Source organism: Octopus bimaculoides, chromosome 20, assembly GCF_046866305.1.
Source record: "Octopus bimaculoides isolate indiv1 chromosome 20, ASM4686630v1, whole genome shotgun sequence".
Lineage (NCBI taxonomy): Eukaryota > Metazoa > Mollusca > Cephalopoda > Octopoda > Octopodidae > Octopus > Octopus bimaculoides.
Window position 1 is genome coordinate 19,036,683 of NC_142947.1, and position 23,324 is coordinate 19,060,006.

General features: G+C 34.6%; 1 long non-coding RNA gene across 20 annotated transcripts in view; it reads right to left on the bottom strand.

Moving 5' to 3' along the window:
- Positions 1 to 23,324, bottom strand: part of LOC106868233 (uncharacterized) — a 469,773-nt gene that overhangs the window by 49,032 nt on the left and 397,417 nt on the right. For all 20 annotated transcript variants that reach the window (XR_016237529.1, XR_016237528.1, XR_016237542.1 and 17 more), the window contains one exon: positions 16,445 to 16,493. This is a non-coding gene — a long non-coding RNA (uncharacterized LOC106868233). The remainder of the gene's footprint in view (positions 1 to 16,444; positions 16,494 to 23,324) is intronic.

Sequence of the window (23,324 nt, forward strand, 5' to 3'; positions counted from 1 at the left end):
ATCATACCTTAATTAACACATGGTACATACAATAGGTACATCTAGATTATCTGTAACTATAAATTCAGTTCAATGTTAATTTGGAGACAGGTCTGCATCAACATATGTTAATAATGTCCAAAATGTTTTAGGAGAAGGAAAAAAAAAAGCTACTACAAGTTAATTTTATGCTATAAGGAAGAAATATAAAAAAAATTTCCATGTTTTGAATTGTGATACACTGAGAAAAAGCAGGCATGAAAAAACAAACTAACTAGATAGTCCTGTTAAAGTAATGTGTTATGATGAAAATTGTTTGAGGTGATGTTACTTATATGGAGAAAGTGATTTTAGTTCCATGTATTGAGATAAGTAGCAATGCCTTTCATGAACTTGCTTCCTCTTTTTACTTGTTTCAGTCATTTGACTGCGGCCATGCTGGAGCACCGCCTTTAGTCGAGCAAATCGACCCCAGGACTTATTCTTTGTAAGCCTCGTACTTATTCTATCGGTCTCTTTTGCCGATCCGCTAAGTTACGGGGGATGTAAACACACCAGCATCAGTTGTCAAGCGATGTTGGGGGGACAAACACAGACACACAAACATATACACACATACATATATATATATATATATATATATATATATATATATATATATATACGACAGGCTTCTTTCAGTTTCCGTCTACCAAATCCACTCACAAGGCTTTGGTTGGCCCGAGGCTATAGTAGAAGACACTTGCCCAAGGTGCCACGCAGTGGGACTGAACCCATGACCATGTGGTTGGTAAGCAAACTACTTACCACTCAACCACTCCTGCGCCTATATTTTTCTTCCTAATTTTTCTTCTTTACCTTCTTGTAATTTTTTGTTGTTGCTGTTTTATTTTGTTCCTAAAAGCTTTTGAATATCTCTTCACTAATTGAAAGTAATAGGAATAGTTGTTTGATCAATTTATGACCAATCCAACCCTTCTAAACATATCAGTAATTTTAAAAATAATTCTAGTTCACATGTTAGGAAAAATACTTCATTACCAGTATAGTTAAAAGTTACAAATATGATATTTTCTAAGTATTGTCTCATTTTTCATCAGATATCATTAAGTTGTAAGAAAAATGTGAAAGAGACTGTAATGGTGATAATTAAATAAAAAGAAGTCATGCAACTCCAAGGCACAGACTCCATCAAATATGTAGAAAAATAACCCTCCAGATACTAATTAGGTTATACACTTAATCTTTATTTAGCCTGATCCTTGTAAATATTCAAGAGAAGCCAGGCTAGCTCGTTAACATCAATAACACTCTACACTCCTTTGCTATTTTCTTTTCTCTGAAACAGACAGTCTTTACAATGACAAGGTCGTTTTTTTCCACCTAGTAGTCAGCCTTGCTTGGCTGCCTGCCTTATGTCTGATTATCATTCTGCATTAGACTGGACAGCCAGCCAGGTAGACTATTGATTTTCACCTGAAATATCACCTCTATGTGCATGACACATGGACACTGAGTACACTGACCTAGATAATGTACTCTTACCATGCTTAGCAAAACACTTATTACCTAAACTGTAACATCAGATAAGAAAATACCTCAATTAATCAATTTATACATGTGTATGAATTTGAGTGCATGTATATGTATGCATGTGAACTCTCTCGCCTCTCACACACACACACACAATTCAAGCTATAAAGGTTTCAAATCATTTAAACAACTGAGAAGTCTTTCTTCAGAAAAAAAAACCATGTGGGTGGGTGGGTTGGGGAGGAGGCTCAGCAGCACCTTTGAAAAGGAGTGTGTGTGTGTGTGGGGGGGGGGGGGTGATGAAAAACCAGGGCTGTTGCAAATATAAAAATGAACCCTAAGGCCATCAACAAATTTGCAAGAGAATCTTCCAGGAAGCAATACAAAATCTGGCCACTATAGCTTATTGAAAGCAGATCCCAAAGGATATGTGACATACAAAATAAATAATCTCAAAGTGTTTTCACTGCCCCACTGAGAGATATGCAAATAAATAAACCTGATGAATTCTTCAACACTGCACAGGAAAGAGGCAACTCTTATTTACATAAGGCTCTCACAAAATTATGGCAGATGCTTTACCAGAGATTCCTTGCCTATGACAAACTTCTAAGACAATTAAATGAAGGTATAATATGCCCTAACCACACAGGAAGAAGGAGAGCAGAAGCAAAATATTACAAGCTCATCTCTCTGACCTCACACAGCTAAGTCATGGAATGCATTGTTAGAAGGAAAGTGATCATGTTCTGAGAAGAATATGGCTTGCTCCCTAACATACAGTACAGATTCCATCCATGAAGGAGCAGCTTTACATAACTACTACAGCATTATGATTGAGTAATGAAACAGCCATTGAGACATTTAACTGTGGTTGTGATATATCCTGACTTTGCAGAGGCTTCTGACAAGTTGATCATGGAATGTTATGTCACAATTTGCATGACCTCATAGTTGGAAAACTAGGAGAGTAACTGCATTTTAAAAAGGTATGAGTGAGGCAGGTGCAGCCAATAATGCTCTGAGAAGAGACATAAATTCTAAACAGAGTCCCCCAGAATACTGGGACCACTACTATTTGCAGTGACTCAGACATGTCCTTAGTTATCCAGTCAACCACTCACATGAACTATGCTGAATCAAAAAACATATTGTAGGCAGCCAAAAATTCTGAAGGTAATGCAAAAGTATAGAAAGACCCAAATGTGAGCTGAAGAAAAAAATCAGTAAGTTTAATTCTTAAAAATTTTGAAGTACTCTGACATCAGCCCACAGACAGACTGCAATCAGAATACACAGAAAAAGGGGCATTGCAATCCCTGAGTCACAATTAATGCATGATCTAGGAATCAATATGACTAATGATGCATCATTCCATGTCCATATTACTAAGAGGGTAACAGTTAGTAAACAACAGGCTGGTTGGATTCTCAAAAAAGGGAAAATGGAAATCATTGTTAGTCCTGTGGAGAACATTTTGTTCTCAGTCACCTAAACTACTGCTCTCAAATATGGTCACCATACATATATACAGACATACATAAATACTCACACACACACACACAAAACTAAATGGAAGAGATATGCAAACAGCTGGCCACCAGAGATCAGGCAACTTCAGAATTTGTGAGAACTGCCTTCTAGGTAGTAACTAACAGGCAATATCGATAGTATATGATGTCAAGATAGAATAAAACACCAGAAATGAGCCTATATAGAAGAATCTTATATCTACTTGTGGACAGAGAGATTTCCAACAAGGAGTAACTATTGAGAAGTTAGTGAATATGGAGGATGCCAAGTCTCATCCTCAAACCAGGAAGGTTAGAAAAAGAAATTTAATTCAACTCATCAATCTGGAAGTTTCTACCACGATAGCTAGTTTTCCAACAGTAATTAAAAAAATATTTCCTAAGAACCAATAGATATCATAAAATCTTTAATTCCCATAATGTCAAGGTTACCTACTCATGCTAATGTAATATTGCTTCTAACATTGTGCACTACACAAGATGGAAGCACATATTGAGACAGTCTTCACCCAAAATTTCAACTGGTAAGTGTCAAAATTTTACTGACTGTCCATTGTAAGGATCCTGTTTCTGAAAAGCTATGATCTACAGCAGGAAGATACATGCACTCCTTCATGTGAAGGGACAGGGGAAACTCCATATCCTTGTCTTGTTTCATCTGGAGACTTCAGGACCATCAAAATTACTTCCCCAATGTGGAACATCCTTGACAGACACTCTCCTTACATACCTAAAGCTCATAATTGTCAACTCTGCCTCCATGAAAAACTGCACATACTCCACCAGCCTACAATATCCTTAAATGGAAAAAAGTTACCTATAGAATTGTTGTCACTAGAAATATGCTTTGTCAATGACCTTCAAGCTTTCAAGAACTGATAATCTGGATGTATCATGTGACCCACATGTGACACTATACAATTTCTGGTGCTTATAGACAATATAGCTGCACCATGTTGGTCATGCAATTTCATTTGTAACACAGTACCATCAAATTGGTCACCTCCCACCTGGTAACTTCTGCCACTAAAATACCACACTTTATAGAATGATGACTGAATGACACCAACATTTTGCCTACTCTACTATGTGCAGTGTCCAATGTAAAGAATTGATGCCACTGAATACTTATATTCCTGCAGAATGTTGACAAATTGACACTAACATCTTGTCTGCACCATGTGAACTTAACAATAACTGAGACCATAAACAATCATGTGATCTGAACAATGGAGACTTAAATAATTAAAAGTAATCTTAAATTTGTCAAACTTTCCCCACTCTTTCCTGAACATCTGATGTAATCAATGTGTCTTATGCTCACAAAACCATAAGTAATGTGGAGCTGAGTATTATTTTCTTCTGTTAGTTCAACCACTCGTGTCCAGATATGTGTGTGTGTGTGTATTTGTATATAGTGTGTGTTTGTGTGTGCATGCCTGCACCTGCACATTTGCTTGTACCCTTGTCTTGACAGCATGTGACAATTGTAAACAAGCATCACTCATATAAGTGATGTTGTTTGTTTCCAGTCTTCCATAAGAGCCTGTATCTGGCAATGGGGAAATATTACCTTGCTTAGAAACAGGTGAGGGCTGCAACAGGGAGAACATTTGGCTGTAGAAACTTAGCCACAACAAATTCCATCTGACCATGAAAGCATTAAATGTGGAAATTGAACAGTGATGATGATGATGATGATGATGATGATGGTGTGTGTGTGTGTGTGTGTATTTAGGTAAGACTTCAAAGTTGTTTGAGCAAAGACTAAAGCATTAGTAAGTAGAAAAATAGGCAGTATTTTGATTTCAAGGGTATGACCTAGGCAATGACCTAGGTATACAGAAAAATGTAGGTAGGACCTCTATACAGCATGCCCAATGTAAACCATAAATGTACAAGAGTTGTAGTGGAATTAAAGATGGTTATGCAGGGGCAATAAACACCAAAGTGCATGTGAGAAGTATGATTACCTCACATGATGGGAAGACCAAGTAGCTATTAACTCACTTGTCAACAAAATGTTTCTCCTTCAAAGTAAAATGCAGATTTTATAATGCTTGGGTATGAACTGCAATACTGCATAACAGTAAGATATTGGCCTTGAATGTAGAGGACTTGCAAAGACTAGAAAGAAATGAAACAAGAATGATCTGTTGGACATGTTATGCCACCATGCATGAATGAAGTACAGAGAAAATCTAGGCCTAAAAAAAATCAGATGTAGTGTTCAAGAGATAAGACGAGCATGTGAAGTATTTAGAAAATGAAAGCTATATATATATATATATATATATATATATATATATATAAAGACATGCAAGGTGTTTGAAGTAGATGGAACCTATGCATGGTGAAAGCTATGTTGGAAATGATGGTAGTGGTCAACCTTGAGAGTAAATTATTTGGTAGATGGAAAGTAAAAGAAGCCTATCGTACAAAACTTTATGTCTGTGTGCGTTTGTTTTTGCATAAGATTATATTTCTCTTGCTTACACATGTGATCATTTGTTGATTGTAAACAATGGCTTTGCTAACATTGTGGTTTGCTTGTAGTTCACCATGAAAGCACATCTAAGCTTTATGACAGGTCTTGACATGCTGCACAATCTTTGTAAACAAAAGGGCTTGTTCATACAATGTTATGTAAACATGTCTGAGATGTTTGTTGCCCGATAGACTGGGAGATTATTATCTCACTTGGAAACAAGTGGGGATTGGCAACAGGAAAGACATCTGGCCATAGAAAACGTATTGTCATCTGATCCATACAAACATGAAAATAGAGATGATGATGATGAAGATAAAGTACTTGTGTATATGCATGCTCATATTTGGGGACCCTCATTTAATATGTTCCTGTAAATTCTAGATTTGCCTCCCCGTCTCATTTTCCTGTTGTTCATCCCTCTTCACTCACTCCTGTATCTGCATAATATGAAACTAATTAATGAAAGCAGAACCTGCTTCTACATAACATTACCCTTTCATTACTATCAGCCATCACTTCCTCTCCTCCGAGCCATTCTTATTGTTGGCTATCTTTCACATTTGCCATCAACCAACCCAAACCATATTTACCATTGACCACTTCTAAGCCCCTATTTACTATCAGCCACCTTTATCTCTTTTTACCATCAACTACCTTCACTCCCATTTACTTCAGACCACCTCCACTCCTATTTAGCTAAGACCACCTCTACTCATATTTCTAACCATCACCCACATTCTTGCAACTTTCACCCACCTTTCTAGATACTTCTGTTACTACACTCTCTTCTATCTAATTTCTTGGACATGTTATCTTTATGAGGGACAGCAATGATCTCCTCTTATTCAACTGAATCTATCATCCTTGTAACTCTCTAAAACCTGACACTCAACATTGTTACCTTTGTCACTCCACTACTACCCTCTCACAACAATAAATCTTTTCCTCTCATCATACTTTTAACCTCATTCCATACCGACAAAAATCATCATGCTCTCTCTCCCATTCTGCTTCTCAGTTGCAAGGGCTCACAAGTCTAAAGTATTGTAAGTTACAAGGTGACCTCATTAGTGTTGGTGCAGCTAGGTACTGTAAAATGGTTGGCAAACCTAGAAGAGACAATGCACAATTGAGAAAAACTCTTTAGTCTTGCCAAAGGTATGACAACCTCTCTAGTGCTAGTGCCATAAAAGAAAATGCAGCCAGCACAGTTTGTAAAATGGATGATATTGGGAAGGATATACAACTACAGAAACCATGGCAAAACTGCGACACCTAAGCAAGAAGTGTACTACTGACCTATCTAGGAGGGTTGTAATTCTAATAAGAACTGACTTGGATCTAGTCAAATCAGCTAACCCATACCAGTATAGAAAATGGATGTAAAATAATGATTATATATATCTATATATATATATAAATAAATATACACACACATACATAGAGTTATGGCTGTAAATGCAGGTGGAACTGTGTGGTTGAGAAGACTACTTCTCAACTATGTGGTTTTGCAAATGTTTTCTATCTGAGACCTGAGCTAACCAAAATCTTGTGAGTAGATATAGTAGATGGAAACTGAAAGAAATTCATCGCACGTGTGTGTTGTCTTGACATCACATGACAACTCTACACAGGTACCACTGTCATACAAGTGATGTTATTTGTTTCCAGTTATCCATGGGAAATTATTAACTTGATTGCAAACAGGTGAGAGTTGGTGACAGGAAGGGCATCTGGTTGTAGAAAAAATCTGCCTCAACAATTTCTGTAACCTATGTAAGCATGGGCCACAGAGATGATGATGATCACAAACACGATCACACATGCTTTACTTAGCTGTCATCTGCAAGCTAGTATGACTTGGTTGATTGTATCAGACTTCTGGTAATTTCTTCTGGTGTTTATGTAGTTACAAGCAGACACAGAACTCCCTCTTTCCCTCCTTCCCTTGTCCCAGTGGAACACTGAAGGTGTGACAGCTAATGGGGAAAAGGGTTGCACCAACACTTGATTGGCTAGTTTGTTGGTTGGTTGGATGGTACTCATTTTCAACTAAGTAGACTGGAGCAATATGAAATGATGTGCCTTGCCCAAGGATACAATTCAGTACCCAGTCAAAGGATTGAACCCACAATCTTATGATCATGAATCCAAAACCCTAACCACTAAGCCATATTGTTAATCTGACCAATACTTTGGAGTACTTTTAATTCTTGAATTATGTTATACCATTGGATTACCTCTTGGACAACATTGATTCTTCATGAGTATGTGCAAGTATGCATGTGAGATATAGCAATTCCATTTTTGTAAATATTATATTCACTAAATTTACATATTTCGCATTCCAACAAATTCTTTTAATCAATTATGAAACTCATCATAGTCGTTATGTGAAACAGCTTTTTTTCTGAAAGTTATTGAAACATTGATATCTTTTAAAAATATACTGCTTAAATTCTTATTATCATGAAGATAATTGCTTTTTCTTTTTTTTTTCTGGGTAAAGGTTACAACCTTCACAAATAAAACTGATATTCTTCAAAGAAAATCTGTCTGCAGAGAATTTAAACCTAGAGTAATATTAAACAAAGCTATATACTCTATATCAGTGGTTGTTAAACTGTGCATTGGATGGGTTAAGTTGACATGTAACTGTTGAGTCACTGCTGAATGAAATTTAGTTCAATGTTCAGTTACTTAGTCATCACAATATGGTATGGATAAAATTGAAGTTCTTAATAGCTTTTACTTTATGTTTTCATCCCAGCTAAGTAGTGAGTTAGTAAAATTAAAAATGGTAGCCTGAACTCAATGACATAAAATGATATCATGACTGTTGCTCAGTAATAGGAAAGAGGCAACTTGAAGAGTTAAAGATTTAATATATACTGAGATAATTAGATCATGCAATAGCATAATTGGTTTATGGGTCATAACTAAGAAATTCATCAATTCATATATATATATATATATATATAACAGTTGCTACATCCTCTGGAAAATTATTATATATATATATATGTATATATATATATATATATATATATATATATATATATATATATATATATATATATATATATATAATGACACACATAAACATATATATACACGCACACCATCATCATCATCATCACTTAATGTCCGCTCTCCATACTGGCATGGATTGGATGGTTTGACAGGAACCTGCACCAGACCTCTGTGTCTGTTTTGGCAGGGATTTTACGGCTGGATGCCTTCCTAACACCGACCACCTAGCAGAGTGGACTGAGTGCTTTTTTATGTGGCACAAGCATAGGTGAGGTCAGTTTTGGCAAGGTTTTTACAGCTGGATGTCATTCGAAATGCCAGCACACATACATACATGCATATATGATACAAAACTGTCTTGGACTTATTCAAAAATATAAAATTATCTATGTGTGTACTGTTCTACAGCTGTTGTCTTTGGCTGAGAAATATTATTTTCAGTTCAACTAAAAAAAATAATTGTAAATGTTGCTATATGAGACAGTAATTAGTAACGGAAAGGCTAAACCAGCTACAAAATTTTTCTCCTAAATCATCAACAACAACTGATGGTTAAAGAATACTTGTTTAGTCAATTCCACAATTTAAACTTTTGATGCCTGTTACAAAAAAAATTATGTAACAAAAATATCATTTAATGAACTAAATGAATAATATTGTGCATGTGCACACACACACAAAACATTATAAACATACTTCTAAGCCAAGATGCTGTACCCCCAAAAGTAGGCTCCACCTCACTACTACTAATATTTAATCAAATTATATTAATGGGCTCATATACCTCCTGGGGTGTGGTGCTGCAACAGCCAGAGCACCTACCTTAAGATAGCACTAGTCATAATATATAATGTTTCTTGGGGATCTAAATCTGAAAAAGCCCATCCCTCTCCACAAACCTTCAGATTAAACCACAATCAATTTCTTTGAGAGAGAGAGAGAGAGAGAGAGAGAGAGAGAGAGAGAGAGAGAGAGAGAGAGAGAGATAAAGAGAGAGCGATAATATTGATCCCAAAGGGTCAGAATGAATGCTACAAGGTACCTGAGTGTTTGTGTGTGTGTGGAGGAGGTGTTAGTTGAATTAGTACAGCTGTTAGAGAATTGGATAGAATGCCTTGTAGTATTTGTTCTGTTTCTTTGCACTGAGTGCAAATCCCATCAAGTTTAACTTCACCTTTCATCTTTTGAGTTAATAAAAAAAAAAAAAAGCAATCCAGAGTAATGGATTAGTAGAACTGTAAGAACATCAGGCTGGGTTGCTCGTATTTATTCCAGAACTACAATTCGAATTGAAATCCCACATTTCGGTGGTAGACTCAATACCACTTGAGCTTTGAGTCCCTCTAGAAGTTCACCCCATTGCAAGCATTCAGGTTATATCTCTCGTTTGATGACGCCTTTCTTCTTCTCTCTTATCAAAGACCTTGTAAAGGGTCATGGGCACTGCCTTTCCTCCTCACTAAAAGACGATTAAACATGTACACACACACACACACTGACAAAGAGAGAGAGAGAGAGAGAGAGAGAGAGAGAGTATTGTGCTGGCAGATACAACACCATGGACAGAACAGAGATCAATGAAATAGTGTGTTTGTGTGCATATGTACCAGCACATACATGTGTGCACATGCACCAGCATATGTGTGCATGACAAACTGACAGGGCCAGTCATTATTATTACAATAGATTATAATAAAGTGCATAGCTTAAGATTTTATACCATTAAAATAGAGTAATTGATTTATAAAATTTCATATAAAAGCTACTTTTAAATAATTTTAAAAGAAAATCAAAAGCCAAAGTAATTATAGAATATATATTTTTAACAAGTTTGGTGATTATTCACTCATTAGTACATTATATCTTACAATAGTTTTAAGAACATTTCCTTTTAAAAAAACAAAAAAAATCCTATCATGTAACTTTCTTCTTTCCTTTTTCTTTTAAGGATATATGGGGGGAGTAATATATTTGAATGAAAGAAAACCTGACAGATCAGTGACTGACTAACTTGTACACAAAACAGCAACCAAGAGAAAATGTTAAATTGCCTAATTATCTCCCTTTATTGTGTGTTAGTTTCTCCGTATTTAATCAAGAATAAGCTTTTACCAAGCAAGAAATACTTAAAAACATATGGGACTAGTATAAAACATCTAAGTAAATCCCTACTACTTCTAAATTTAAACATAAAGAATATGCTCTAATAACAATTGCATACTTTTCTCTAAACATTTTTTTTTACTTGTTTCAGACACTGGCCTATGGCCATGCTGGGGCACCACCTTGAAGGGTTTAGTCAAGTGAATCGACTTCAATACTTTTTTTAAAAGCCTGATACTAATTCTATCAGTTTCTTCTGCTGAATTGCTAAGTTACAAGGACATAAACAAACTAATACCAGTTGCCAAACAGGGAGTGGGGAACATAAGTATAAACATTAAGAGACACGTTCTTTCAGTTTCCCGCAGGATCTTGACCTACCTGCCCAAAGTGCTATGTGGCTGGGAAGCAAACTTCTTACCACATAGCTACGACTGCACCTATCCTAGATCTTTTCACTACTTTCACTATATACTTAGTTGATAACTCCACCATCATAACTCTCTCTTATAGTGACTTATAGTCACAACCACCCCTTTTGACCAGGGTAAATCTAAATAACTCTAATCTCAATTAGTATATATATATATATATATATATATATATAAACCAGACAAAAAAACCCTGTATAATGCAGGTGTCAAATGTATAATGCTGCTTAGAAGTAAAACAGATTCAGTAAAAAGAATTGCAACCATTAGAAAGAAATAAACTTATTCAATGTACCAAGTTCTATTTGAAGTGCAGTTGAGTAGTAAAAAGATGAGGAAAAACAACTGATATTAGAAATTATAGCAAGTTAAAAAACTTCAATCCACCGAGATTATCTAAGCTTTTAGTAGACTAAACTCCCAAAGGAGATGATGCAAGAAGACCAGTGGATCAAAGATTTTTGACAGTACAGAAATTGAATATTGGAGTACATCTGGTCTTCAAAGTCAAATGTCAGCTGTATCAGACCTCCTCAGCAAAACATATTCTACAAAGTTGGCTAAATCGAATCATGTGTGTATGTACATGTTAATATGTGTGTGTGTGTGTGTGTGTGTGTGTGTGTGTGTGTGTGTGTGTGTGTGTGTCTGTGTGTGTGTGTGTGTGTGTGTATGTATGTACGCACATACATGAGGGAAAGGCTGCTGTCAACAGTTGGTTTGGGAGGCCAGTTCCACTCCAATCTGCAAGGTTGATATTGTACAAAAGTTTAGATTAGCTCTTATTAGAGTTGTTACCAGTGCTTGTTGATTTAAGATTTTGAACATTCTCTAGAAGGAATTTTTGTTTACTAATTGCACGGATAATCTCAGCTGACCAATGTTTACAGTTCACTCTATTACATATATGGAACCCTTAAATATTTGTAGCTGGTATAGTATCTTCTTCAATCATGTCTTTCATTCTCCCATCACCTTTATCAAATCTTTGAGCTGGTGGTTGAAATCAGTGATAGAATCTTTGACACTCTGAACTGAAAATCCTTCATTTAAATGCAGTTTAGGACATTTATATATTTCGCAGCAACACAGCTGTTATATAGGTCTTTAAATGAGCTTTGCAGGTGGTTAACATCTGAAGAATTTCCTGGCGCTAAAGAGGAATCCTAGTCTTAGTGATATTGGTTTAGCAATTTTTAGGTGTGGGGATTGTTGCAATAGATCATAAAAGTGTGTAAGTGTGGCATTTGTAAAGACTAGTAGTTTTAGTTGTGTGTTATTCATCACCAGAGAAAGTGAGGTATTGATTACCTTGATGTGTAATGATTGAATCTTCAAGCCATCATTCATAAAGCATGTACAGTGTAAGGTGCTTAGGTGACCAGAATGTTAAGGAAGAGTGAATCATATTATCATCTTCACAATAATGTATATATTGTTAGAAAAACAGCAGTATACTGTGCTGAAGGAAGAGTATGGGAGACATTAACAAAACTACTCTGCATCGTGACTGGTAGCTTCTAATCCAAAAAATAAGAGAGAGACCAAAGGTAGCCAACATGTGATAGACCAATGAAAAGGTATAATTAGACCAAAATCTGGCTTGTTGGAGGTAGATTGGAATTTAAAATGTTAGACATCATGATCAAATATCAGTATAATTATGAGCCCAAAATGGGAATAAATATTTAACGAAATAAAAACCAAACCTAAAATAATAAAATGTTTCAAAATATAAATAAAATGAAAAACAAATACCAGAAGAAAGTAAGTGCAATAATGTACAACTAACAGTTAATTGCAAAGACCACATTATATTACTTTATGCTGTTAAATTAACATGCCACAGCTTGAACTTTGAACATTAATAGAAAGCGCATGTGCGTGCGTATGTGTGTGCGCACATGTTTATGCATGCACATATACACACACAAATCAATAGAGCAGTTGATTGGCTCCCAGATGGAGGTCAGTTGTAAAAGATATATAAATAGTTATGTGCTAAGTGTAACCAGCTGGTACTAGATTTCAACAAAATATATGCCAAGTATGAGAGCTTCTTTCTAAGAGAACACTACACAAATTCAGCCTTTGAAATCAAAAGAGTTATAAACAGTTAATTTGGATTAGATAAATACTAGATCAGTAAGAACTCCAGTCACATATCTATTGACAATTCTTTTGTAACCCTTGAGTTTTTTAAACAATGCTCAAATCTTGAAATTTATTTATTCGTGTGATGTCATAACAGAATGGAAAATTTGAAATGGGCAAAAGAAATCAAGCAAAAAATGATAACCAATAATAATGCAATGGCAGTAAATTAGAAGATTTACTAGTTGTGGTCTATTGGATAAATAATAATAATTTAAGAGACTATAAGAGTAGTGACTACATTACACCCATTAATTGCTTTATAAGAGAGACAAGAATATGACATGGGTCAAAAGTATGAATTGATTGTTAGGTGTTATTCTTTAGCCTTAGGTTAACACTAATCCAACAGACTTATAACAAAGACATTTCAACTATGACTGTCCAATCTTTAATTCAGACACAGTATTCTAAGATTCCATTACCCACTAAGTCTTTTTAAAGATGGTAAGATGTAACTTCAGAGAAATTTGGTCACTATTTTTAGTAGGTCAAGTGTTTACATAGAAGTTTTCATACTGTTTGATAGTTGAGAAACAGCTGATAAATAAGTATTATTTCTATTTCCTCCGTCTGACAACATTACACACAAACTTAGTATAGCAGTTACTGCTAACATTTCCTGAACAAGCACTAGAGGTTCAATACAGCTGTATTGTTCACATACACAAAATACAGGAGTATGTACATAGTTAAGGTGATAAATTATTATTCTTACCATGCACCATATTTGAAAATGTAACCAAAACATTTTGTGAACTATCAGAAAAATATTTTTAAAGTCCCTCCTCTCTTTGTGACACACACACACATACACTGCATGGAAAGAAATAAGCTGAGAGAGGGATTTGCAGGGTTTAAAAGAAAATCTATAATGTTACATTCCATCAGTATATTGAAGAAATAAGTTTAGTTATGGTTATTTAACAAGGGAGATAAATATATCTAGACTGTAAATAATCCTAATTCTTAAACAGATAAATGCCTATAATTATACTCCTAGTTTATATCATTATTACTTCATCTTTTTTTCATATACAAGTCTACATTATCTAATGTCGCCTTTCCTAATTTAAGATGGTAGTTTGTGTGTGTGTGTGTGTTGAGGGAAATTTTGCTACTATTTCTAATTACTAGAAGTAAACTTGGTTCAATGCAAACATGCTTGTTGTTACTGTTTATATCAACACAACCATGTTCAAACAGACCTAAAATAAAAGGCATTCTCATCCTGACTATCCTGTCTTTTTGCACATCAAGACTGCATTTCCAATACATTATTGAAGATAGAAGGGTGTAATTTGAAGATCTGGTTGCGATTTCCAGCAGATCAAGCAGCCATGTACTGGCTTCCTTATTGAGACCAGTCAAAACTCTTGTTTGCCAATAAACAACTCTTCTCTCTTCTTTTACACTTTCTATTTCATTCTTTCAGAACAAAGGTTGGTGTATGAGATGGTGTGAGGGATGAGTTACTTAGAGAAGGTGCAATAGATGGTGAGGAAATTGCTAGCATTATTTCAGTTACATATAACTATCTTTACGTAAGTTCCATTATAATAAAAATATCTTAGAATGACAAAAGACAGAGAGGTGGGCTGATTAAATGTAATTACATACATTGCATATAAATTAGTCCAGATTAACATTTACTGTGAATATTTGTAAAGTTACAATGATTGCATGAACCACATAGAGAGCAGGCATAGCTGTGTGGTTAAGACGTCTGTGGCTATGGGCATTTGGGTATTTTACATTGTAGTCTTAGCTTGACCAATATATTATGAAAATAATTTGGTAGATGGAAATTATGGTGTGTGCACGTGTGTCTGTGTCCACAAGCACTAGTTTAAAACAACACATCAAGTTGAACCCTTTTACATCAAAAAGAAACTTATTCATTTGAAAAACAAATATCAATAAAATAAGTGGTATCAGAAATTGATGTGACCCACTAAAATTCTAGAAGATAGGGATCCAGCATGGCTGCAGTTCAATGACTGAAACCATTAAAAGAATAAAAGCATATGCAGACTGATTGAAGTGTAAACGTTCACTATTATGGAATGACAAATAATGTATTTAAATTGTAAAGAGAAACTAAAGTCAACCGTTATATGCTAACTACTGTTACAACTGATTTCACCACCAATATTTATTAAGTTACTGTAAATATCTATTTATTTAAAGAACCCTGAATTAATAATCACTTCAGTCTCTATAAGATCAAAATTTGAAGTTACATGTATTTCAGTCGTATTTAAACCACGAAAAGTAATAAGGAATAAATTGACTGCATATAGAAACCCTCAAAGGTCATAAGTCTTAAATTATACAGTTGGGGGGTGTCCAAAATTTGAATAAAAACAAAATCATTAGGCTTTTTTTTTTTATATATATTATTACGATTCAGTCTGATTTTGCTCTCAAACCATGGCCATCCACTCTTTGCTATTAATCTTCGTCTCCCACCTGATAAGCTCAAGGTTTATTCAACAATAACCACTACTACTTCACTCTGTCATTAATCCTGACTCAATGATATATAGAATGATGAATTATTTATTTCATTGGGAACAAATATTTCCCGTCAATTTCAAATGGATTTAACATGTCTTATGCTTCCAAGTGCTTTTTAAGTTTTCTTAATATTAACATAATTTCTCAAGAAATGTGATGTAAGTTCAGATCTATTAAATTCCAATATAAAAACGGTGAGATTCTACTTTTCCTAATTGCAGTCCACAATAAATTTTTAGTAATATAAAAGAGAAATAGTTTTAGAGGAGAAATAAGAGTACATCTTAGAATTATTCTAATTTGTAGAAACAATATCATTACCAGTGATTTTAAAAAAATAGAAAATAAACAGCAAAAACTTAAATATAAAAAGCCAAAAGAAATTCTGAAAGCAAACGTTAACTGAAAATGCATTGTTGTGAAATTAAGAAACTATTAAAAAGAAAGTGGAGCGAATTTAAAAAGAATATCTTGAAATATAATTTTATATCACTTATAACTGGGGTGGAGGATTGTTAAAGTAGAGCCTAAAGTAGAAAAGGTTGTAACAATGGAAGCAGGTGAAGGGGAAAAAAAAAAAAAAAGCAAACTATCCTTTTAACATTAAATCAAATATATCATTAAGTTATTGTGGCAAAAAGGTTTAGTGTGAAAAATATTGAACTTACCAATTTACCCTTGGGTTTTCTGCTTTTTGTAAGCGTGAAGTGGTACAAGCTGAAAAGGAAAAAAAATGAAGATAAAATATTTCATCTAAAACAATTTCATATGATGGAGAGAGTGAACAAATTGTTATTCATGTATAAATTTCTAAAGAGACTGTCATAAGCTCATACTAGTAAATGCTTCTATCTCAAAACAATATCTAAAATAAAATTCTTTAATGGAAATACAAAATTGTGAGTTAAAAAGTTCATCCAACAGAAAAACAAACAATACTATCCCCATTCTTCATTATTTAACAAGATTTTTTATTAAAAACATCATATCACAGTGAAAATTGCTCACTTTATATAAAATCTAAAAACAAATTTATAAGAAATTCAAAAGAAATATGGATGTCTATTTATTTGTTCATCACTTACAAAACAATATATTTATATATAAATAATATATTATTATGGTTAGGAGGCGAACAATAATCTGTACCAGAAAGAATTGGATAAAGAATAAAACAAGAAATTTACATTATTGGGTTGCAAAATGATATAGAAGTAAAGCACCTCCTGTCCCTTATGTACTAAAAGAGGGACCCTACACCATCTCTTCAATAGTTAGCCCAGAGCCTTAACGAACCTCTATTACTGGTGACATGGCCAGGTGATCTAGGTGATTGCACAGATGGTAACAACTGCTATTCAGTCCAGTTAACATCATCCCAGGAAAGAGAGAACACTTTTCTCAAAGCTGGAGAGAAGCCTGGTTTACTGAAACATCAACAACTGTGCTTACTTTCTGCAGCCCCAGAATCGGTAGCTGAGAGGATCTGAGGGTTTCCAAGTGCACATCATACCAATGACATCTACCCAAACATAGCTATCATCTCAAAATCCACCAAACAGGTGATCATGTAGGAATTGACAGTGCCCTAGGAAGAACTGATGAAAGAAATCTTGCCAAATACTCTGAGCTAGTAGAGCAGTACAGAAGCCAAGGGTGGTGGGCTCATTGCAAGGTAATTGAAATAGGCTGCTGGAATTTTGTGTTGCATTCACTCTGCAAAACTCAAACTTGGCTTGGAGTTACAGGTGCAGCAAAAAGGCCCATACATTCCATGATTGAAGTAGCCAAGAAAGCCATTAGATAGCATACAAGCTGGGACTTGATCAAGCCCAGTTGGAGTCTGGTGTTGAAAGACCCACAAACATCAACGATGATGCATCCAAGAGCATCTGTGAGATACAACTTGGAAGAAAGACTAACATTTGAAGTCCTATCTTAGAAATGTTAGCCTCTACATCATACAATTCTTCAGTTACCTACTTTAACAAGTGGATTATAAAAATTATGAAGTTTAGGTAAGTTGTATTTAATAGTAATGTTTAAGGAAGGAGAAGTAAGTCTGTTGACAGTAATAATAGAAATAATAATTTTGTGGGGTTTGGTACATTAAATTATAAACAAATTCTTAACTGAAAGAATAGTGCTAATTAATATAAACAAGCGATAAATATCTGTAAGAATTTTACTTTGATATAACTTTTCATTACGATTCTATTTCCTAACACCAATCTGTGCACAGCCTTGCACATGTACATGTTCTTTTTCCTCACTACCCTGGACAGTAGCGTGATGGTTGTGCTCTCTATGAGGAGGTCAAAATAAGACCAAAACATGCCCATACTTCTCTCCCATACTTGCAGATAAATTGAAAAAAAAAAATCATTCATTGACTCACTACATAACTACTTTGAATTAGCTTGAAAATGCACCTTGCATTAAGTATGCTAACACTAATTTAACTAGTGTATAACTTTGATAATATTTTATAGATGTATCTACCCTTTATCATTGCAACACTTAATCCTCCAAGGACATAAATTATTCAGCTTGTCAAAGTTATAACAGAAAAAAAAAAAAAAAAAGATTCATTATATATACGATAAAGCAAAGTAACATTAATTTATAATCGAGAATTAAATCTACAGAATATCAAAGATATTCTATTTAAAAAAAACTGAAAACTTTAATCATGAGGACTTTTTGTTGTTTCAATCTCACTAAATATTTGTAAACATGTTTACAAAAGTATAGCCTATAATAACCTATTTTCTAGACTATACACACCATGAGGGTAGTGATGATAACAATATGGTTACCAGAGCTCCCACATTTCAAGTGTAACACTGACTTATTTAAATTTAACACACATCTGAAACAATAATAATAACACACTTGGGTAATGTAATCAGCACTAATTAGAAGTGTGTAGCTTAGTAGTTAGGGTGTTGCACTCATGGCTGTAAAATTATGGTTTTGATTTCTAGATCAAGTGATGTGTTGTGTTCATGAGCAAGACACTTCATTTCACATTGCTCCAGTCCACTCAGCTGATAAAAATGAGTAATCCTGCAACAGACTGGTTGTGCTGGTCAAGAGAGGGGTGGACATATACACCACAGAATCTGAGAAAGCAGCTTTATGAGCCTATGGCTTAAGAAGGACCTTTGATCCTTTTGAATCAGTACAATAAGGAAGATCCTATGATTAGTAGGGTGTGATGTTTATAGTGGATGAAAAGGTTTAGACAATGTCAGTCTTTGTTGATACTTAACAACACTAAAAGAATGTTATTTTCTATACATACAGAAAAAAAAAATGCTTTGCAAGAGTAACATTGCAACAGGAATTGAAGTAATAGTCATTAAAGTATTCTACTTCTTGAATAATTGCCACTTGGATTAAATTGCCCAACTACTTTAATAGCCAGTAACTGTTTAAACAAAACACTTATCACTTTTAGGCTTTCATGCTTTTTCTCACAAAGACTAAAGTAGGAGTAAAAAGGAAAACAATGTTCCATAATGAAGTGATACACACATGTAAAATGCATCGAATCTCATACCTATCTTACATTATCAAATCAAATACAAAATCCTACTAAACCAAACTGCATCATATCACTTATTTAACTATGCCACAGACTCAAAGAACATCAAATATTTCTCTTCAAAGAAAGAAACTTCTAAATAGTCTGTTTGACTGCATTTTACCAACATTCAACACATGCTACTTATTAACTTCTCACATTAATTAGATATCTTCCATTACACGTCATGCTACCAATCACAGGGATCAATTCTTAATTCTACTGATCAAATATATAAATATACTGATCAAATACATAAATATACTCTACTGATCAAATATATAAATATACTCAACAATCCACTCAGCTACCTATGCCAAATATTGGTTAAGAAGTTAAGACAATGCCATAGACTATAACAAAATTCCCAAGGCTCTGTGAATAGAAATCTACAAGATTTTGTCAAATTTCTCAGCTTTTTCAAACAATATACATATGATTTACATAGTATGTTAACACAAAATTCAATAGCTATGATAGTACTATCACATTCTTTCAGATTCCTTAATATAGCCAAACCAAATACAAAGAGGTACCCAAAAGAAACCGGAATTTTGCAATATTATTTTATTCACTTAGTTTTACATGTTTACATTTTTATCACCTTCAAAGTATTCTCCATTTAAAGCAATGCATCGGTCCAGACACGTTTCCCACTATTTGGAAGCAGTGTTGGAACTCTTGCAAAGTGATGCCTTTTAATGCCTCCATTGTTTTTTTCTTCACCTCAACCACATCTGTAAATTCCGTAGCACCAGCTTTTATCACCAGTGATAACCTTAAAAAAAAAAAGGTTCGGATCAACTTTCAGATGTTCTTTCAGTTCACGACACGCATTCAGTCCTGACTGCTTTTGATCTTCCGTGAGCAAGGGAGGCACAAATTTTGCTGCAACTCTTTTCATTCGCAAATCCTTGCTCAAAATTCGTTAGCTGGAGCTCCAGGACACACCAGTCATATCAACAAGTTCATCAGTTGTTCCATGACGGTACTTCAAGATCAGTTCATGAAATTTTGTGATGTTTTCATTTGTTCGGTTGATGGTCGTCCCGATCAAAGTTGGACTTCATGTAACAAGTGACCATTCCTAAAGCGTAGAAACCACTCATAAACTTGTGTTTTGCTCATGACAGCGCCTTTGTAAGCTGTTTGAAGCATGAGAACTGTTTCGGCTGCTGTTTCCCCCCAGCAGAAAACAGAATTTCATGGAAGCACACTGTTTCTTTGTTTCAGCCGTCGCAAAAATTGATGAACAGGGGAGAAGTACTGCAAAACAAAGACGCACTTTGTGACAGTATGACCCAACCTGATGGCACCGGTTGGCAAACCGATGCCTGAGGGTTGCTTCTAGTAGAAAAAGCTAGAACTACAAAAGGTTTGTCCCACAGAGAATGTTTCCGGTTACTTTTAGGTATATATTAGAAGCTACCAGTTCTAGTCTTACCAATATCACTCCTCCTAACATAATACTGGAAAACAAACTTATATTTGTGTATCAAACTTATTAAAAGTAAGAAGAAAGAGAAAAAACAAACAAACTAAAAGTCCAATTTAGCATATATAACACTTCAATAAATCACATGTAGCACAGTATCCTTGACTGGATAGCAAACCATAACCACAGCAAAGACTACACAGAGGAGTATACAAGACCTTGGACCAGATTAAAAATAAAAGCAGGGAGGTGTACCTATAGGTTACTGTCAAGCATTTTGCTGTCATAGGGCAGAGTTGATCGGAGCTACTCAAGAATAACAGTTCTACAGGGCAAAACTTCACTCGATGAGCAAACCCACTCAGAAACTCTTCAGTAACTGGACCATTGTAGAACCAAGGTCTTCAGTAACCACTTTCACTGTAGCTACAATGAAATTTCCTTTTCTGAACTTGCCAATTTTCTCATCTGTTCCATTAATTCATCACAGCAACTAGAAAATTTACTTATATCATGGATCTAGAAACCAAACAGCTAATTAGTTGCCAGCCATTTAGGTGAGAACTAAGGATAAAATTGAATTCTAATCACAAAAGAGAAACCTATGTTTCTGTTATAAATTATATATTAGAAAGAAGGGCATACAAAAAAAAAAAGCTGCCTCTGTAAGAGCCAGTTTCCACTCAATAAAATAAATTATTTGTATAGAGAAAATTCCTATGGTTTAGAACACAATGGTGTTTCTAAGTGACTCACTAATAGGAGTCTCGCTAAACAGTTGGCAACAGAATGTTGAAATAGTGCAGTCACAAATGTTATAAAATGTATGAGATGCAAAGAGGGAAGGAAAATATGATCATTATATATAGAGGGCAAACAAAAAAGCTATGTAAGTTTACTTAGCTAATTAATAAAAGAGAAAAAAAGTTTACAAATATTCTATGCAGTGATGTAAAAGTTTCAAGTGTTTCGATTGTGGTGTTTGGGAATGTATTAAGGGAAAAACTTAGATAATGTAACGATAATTGCATGGATAAGGACATATAAAAACAAATGGATGGTGCATGGCGAATGCAAAAGTGTAAAGAAGTCAGAGAGAGTTGAGAATACTGGGGGTTCACAAACAGTACAATACATAGAGATAATAAATTATTGACTCTTCAAATATAACCTAAATGTAAAAATGGATGCTAAGCTGATGATAATGACATCCCAGGTGAAAATAATGGCTAATTAATGACTTAAAAAAAGGTTCATTATACATTTTTGAATGCAACTTTCAAAATCTCCTTCATAAATATCAAATGTATATAAAACAAAAGCATAGGATGTGGAGAAAACAAAATGTAAGGAATGTTTTGAAAATATATTTGAAATTACTTATTTTAATGCCCCATTCAGTTGAAAGTTGAAAAAATAATTGAATAAATTACATTTTAGTTTGTATCAAGCAATATATTTATTTTCTTTTATCTTTTACTTGTTTCAGTCATTGGCCTGCAGCTATGCTGGGGCACCACCTGAAAGGATTTAGTCAAATTCTACACCAGTACTCAATGTTAAGTTTGGTACTTATTCTATTGATCTCTTTTGTCAAAGTGCTAAATAATAGGGATGTAAAGAAACCATCGTCACTTGTTGATCCAAAGAATGTGGGAATAGAAAGCAAAGACAACGGTACGCGCACACACACAATGATCTACTACACAGTTTTCTTCAACTAAATTCACTCACAAGGGCAATGGTTGGCCTGGGGCTATAAAAGTGGAAGACTTTGCCCAAAGTGCATTAGGACTGAACCCAAAATACATGGATGCAAAGTGAGCTCCCGAACCACACAGCCGTGTCTGCATCTAATATGTATATTAGGTTCTACATAAACTAATGTGCAAGCTTTATAAAGATAGTTAAATTATTTCTGTTACAAAATGACCCCTCATTATGAAGATGGCAAATGAATACTGATTGTTGTTGCAATATAGATTTCTAGCATAAAGGATGGTATGTACATACGTACGTACGTATGTATGTATGTATGTATGTATGTATGTATGTATGTATGTATGTATGTATGTATGTATGTATGTATGTATGTATGTATGTATAAGCCAGCTGAAATCACAGTTGTGACTGTTGCCAGTGTCATGTAAATGGCACCCATGCCAGTGGCACATAAGAAGCACCCATTATACTCTTGGAGTGGTTGACATTTGAAAGGGCACCCAGTTGTAGAAATCATGCCAAATCAGACTGGAGCCTGATGCAGCCCTCCGGCTTACCAGTTCCAGTCAAACCATCTAACCCATGCCAGCATGGAAAATGAACATTAAATGATGATGTACACACACACACTGCATGTATGTGATGTATTTGGTGCAGTAATTAATGCAAAGCAACTCACCATAAGCTATTGAAAAGACTCGACAGCAGTAATAGACAGTCAACTAAATTCATGGAAGGAATGGTTATAATAAAATACAGTATCGCCTTCCTGGCACTTGTGCCGGATGGCACGTGTAGAGAC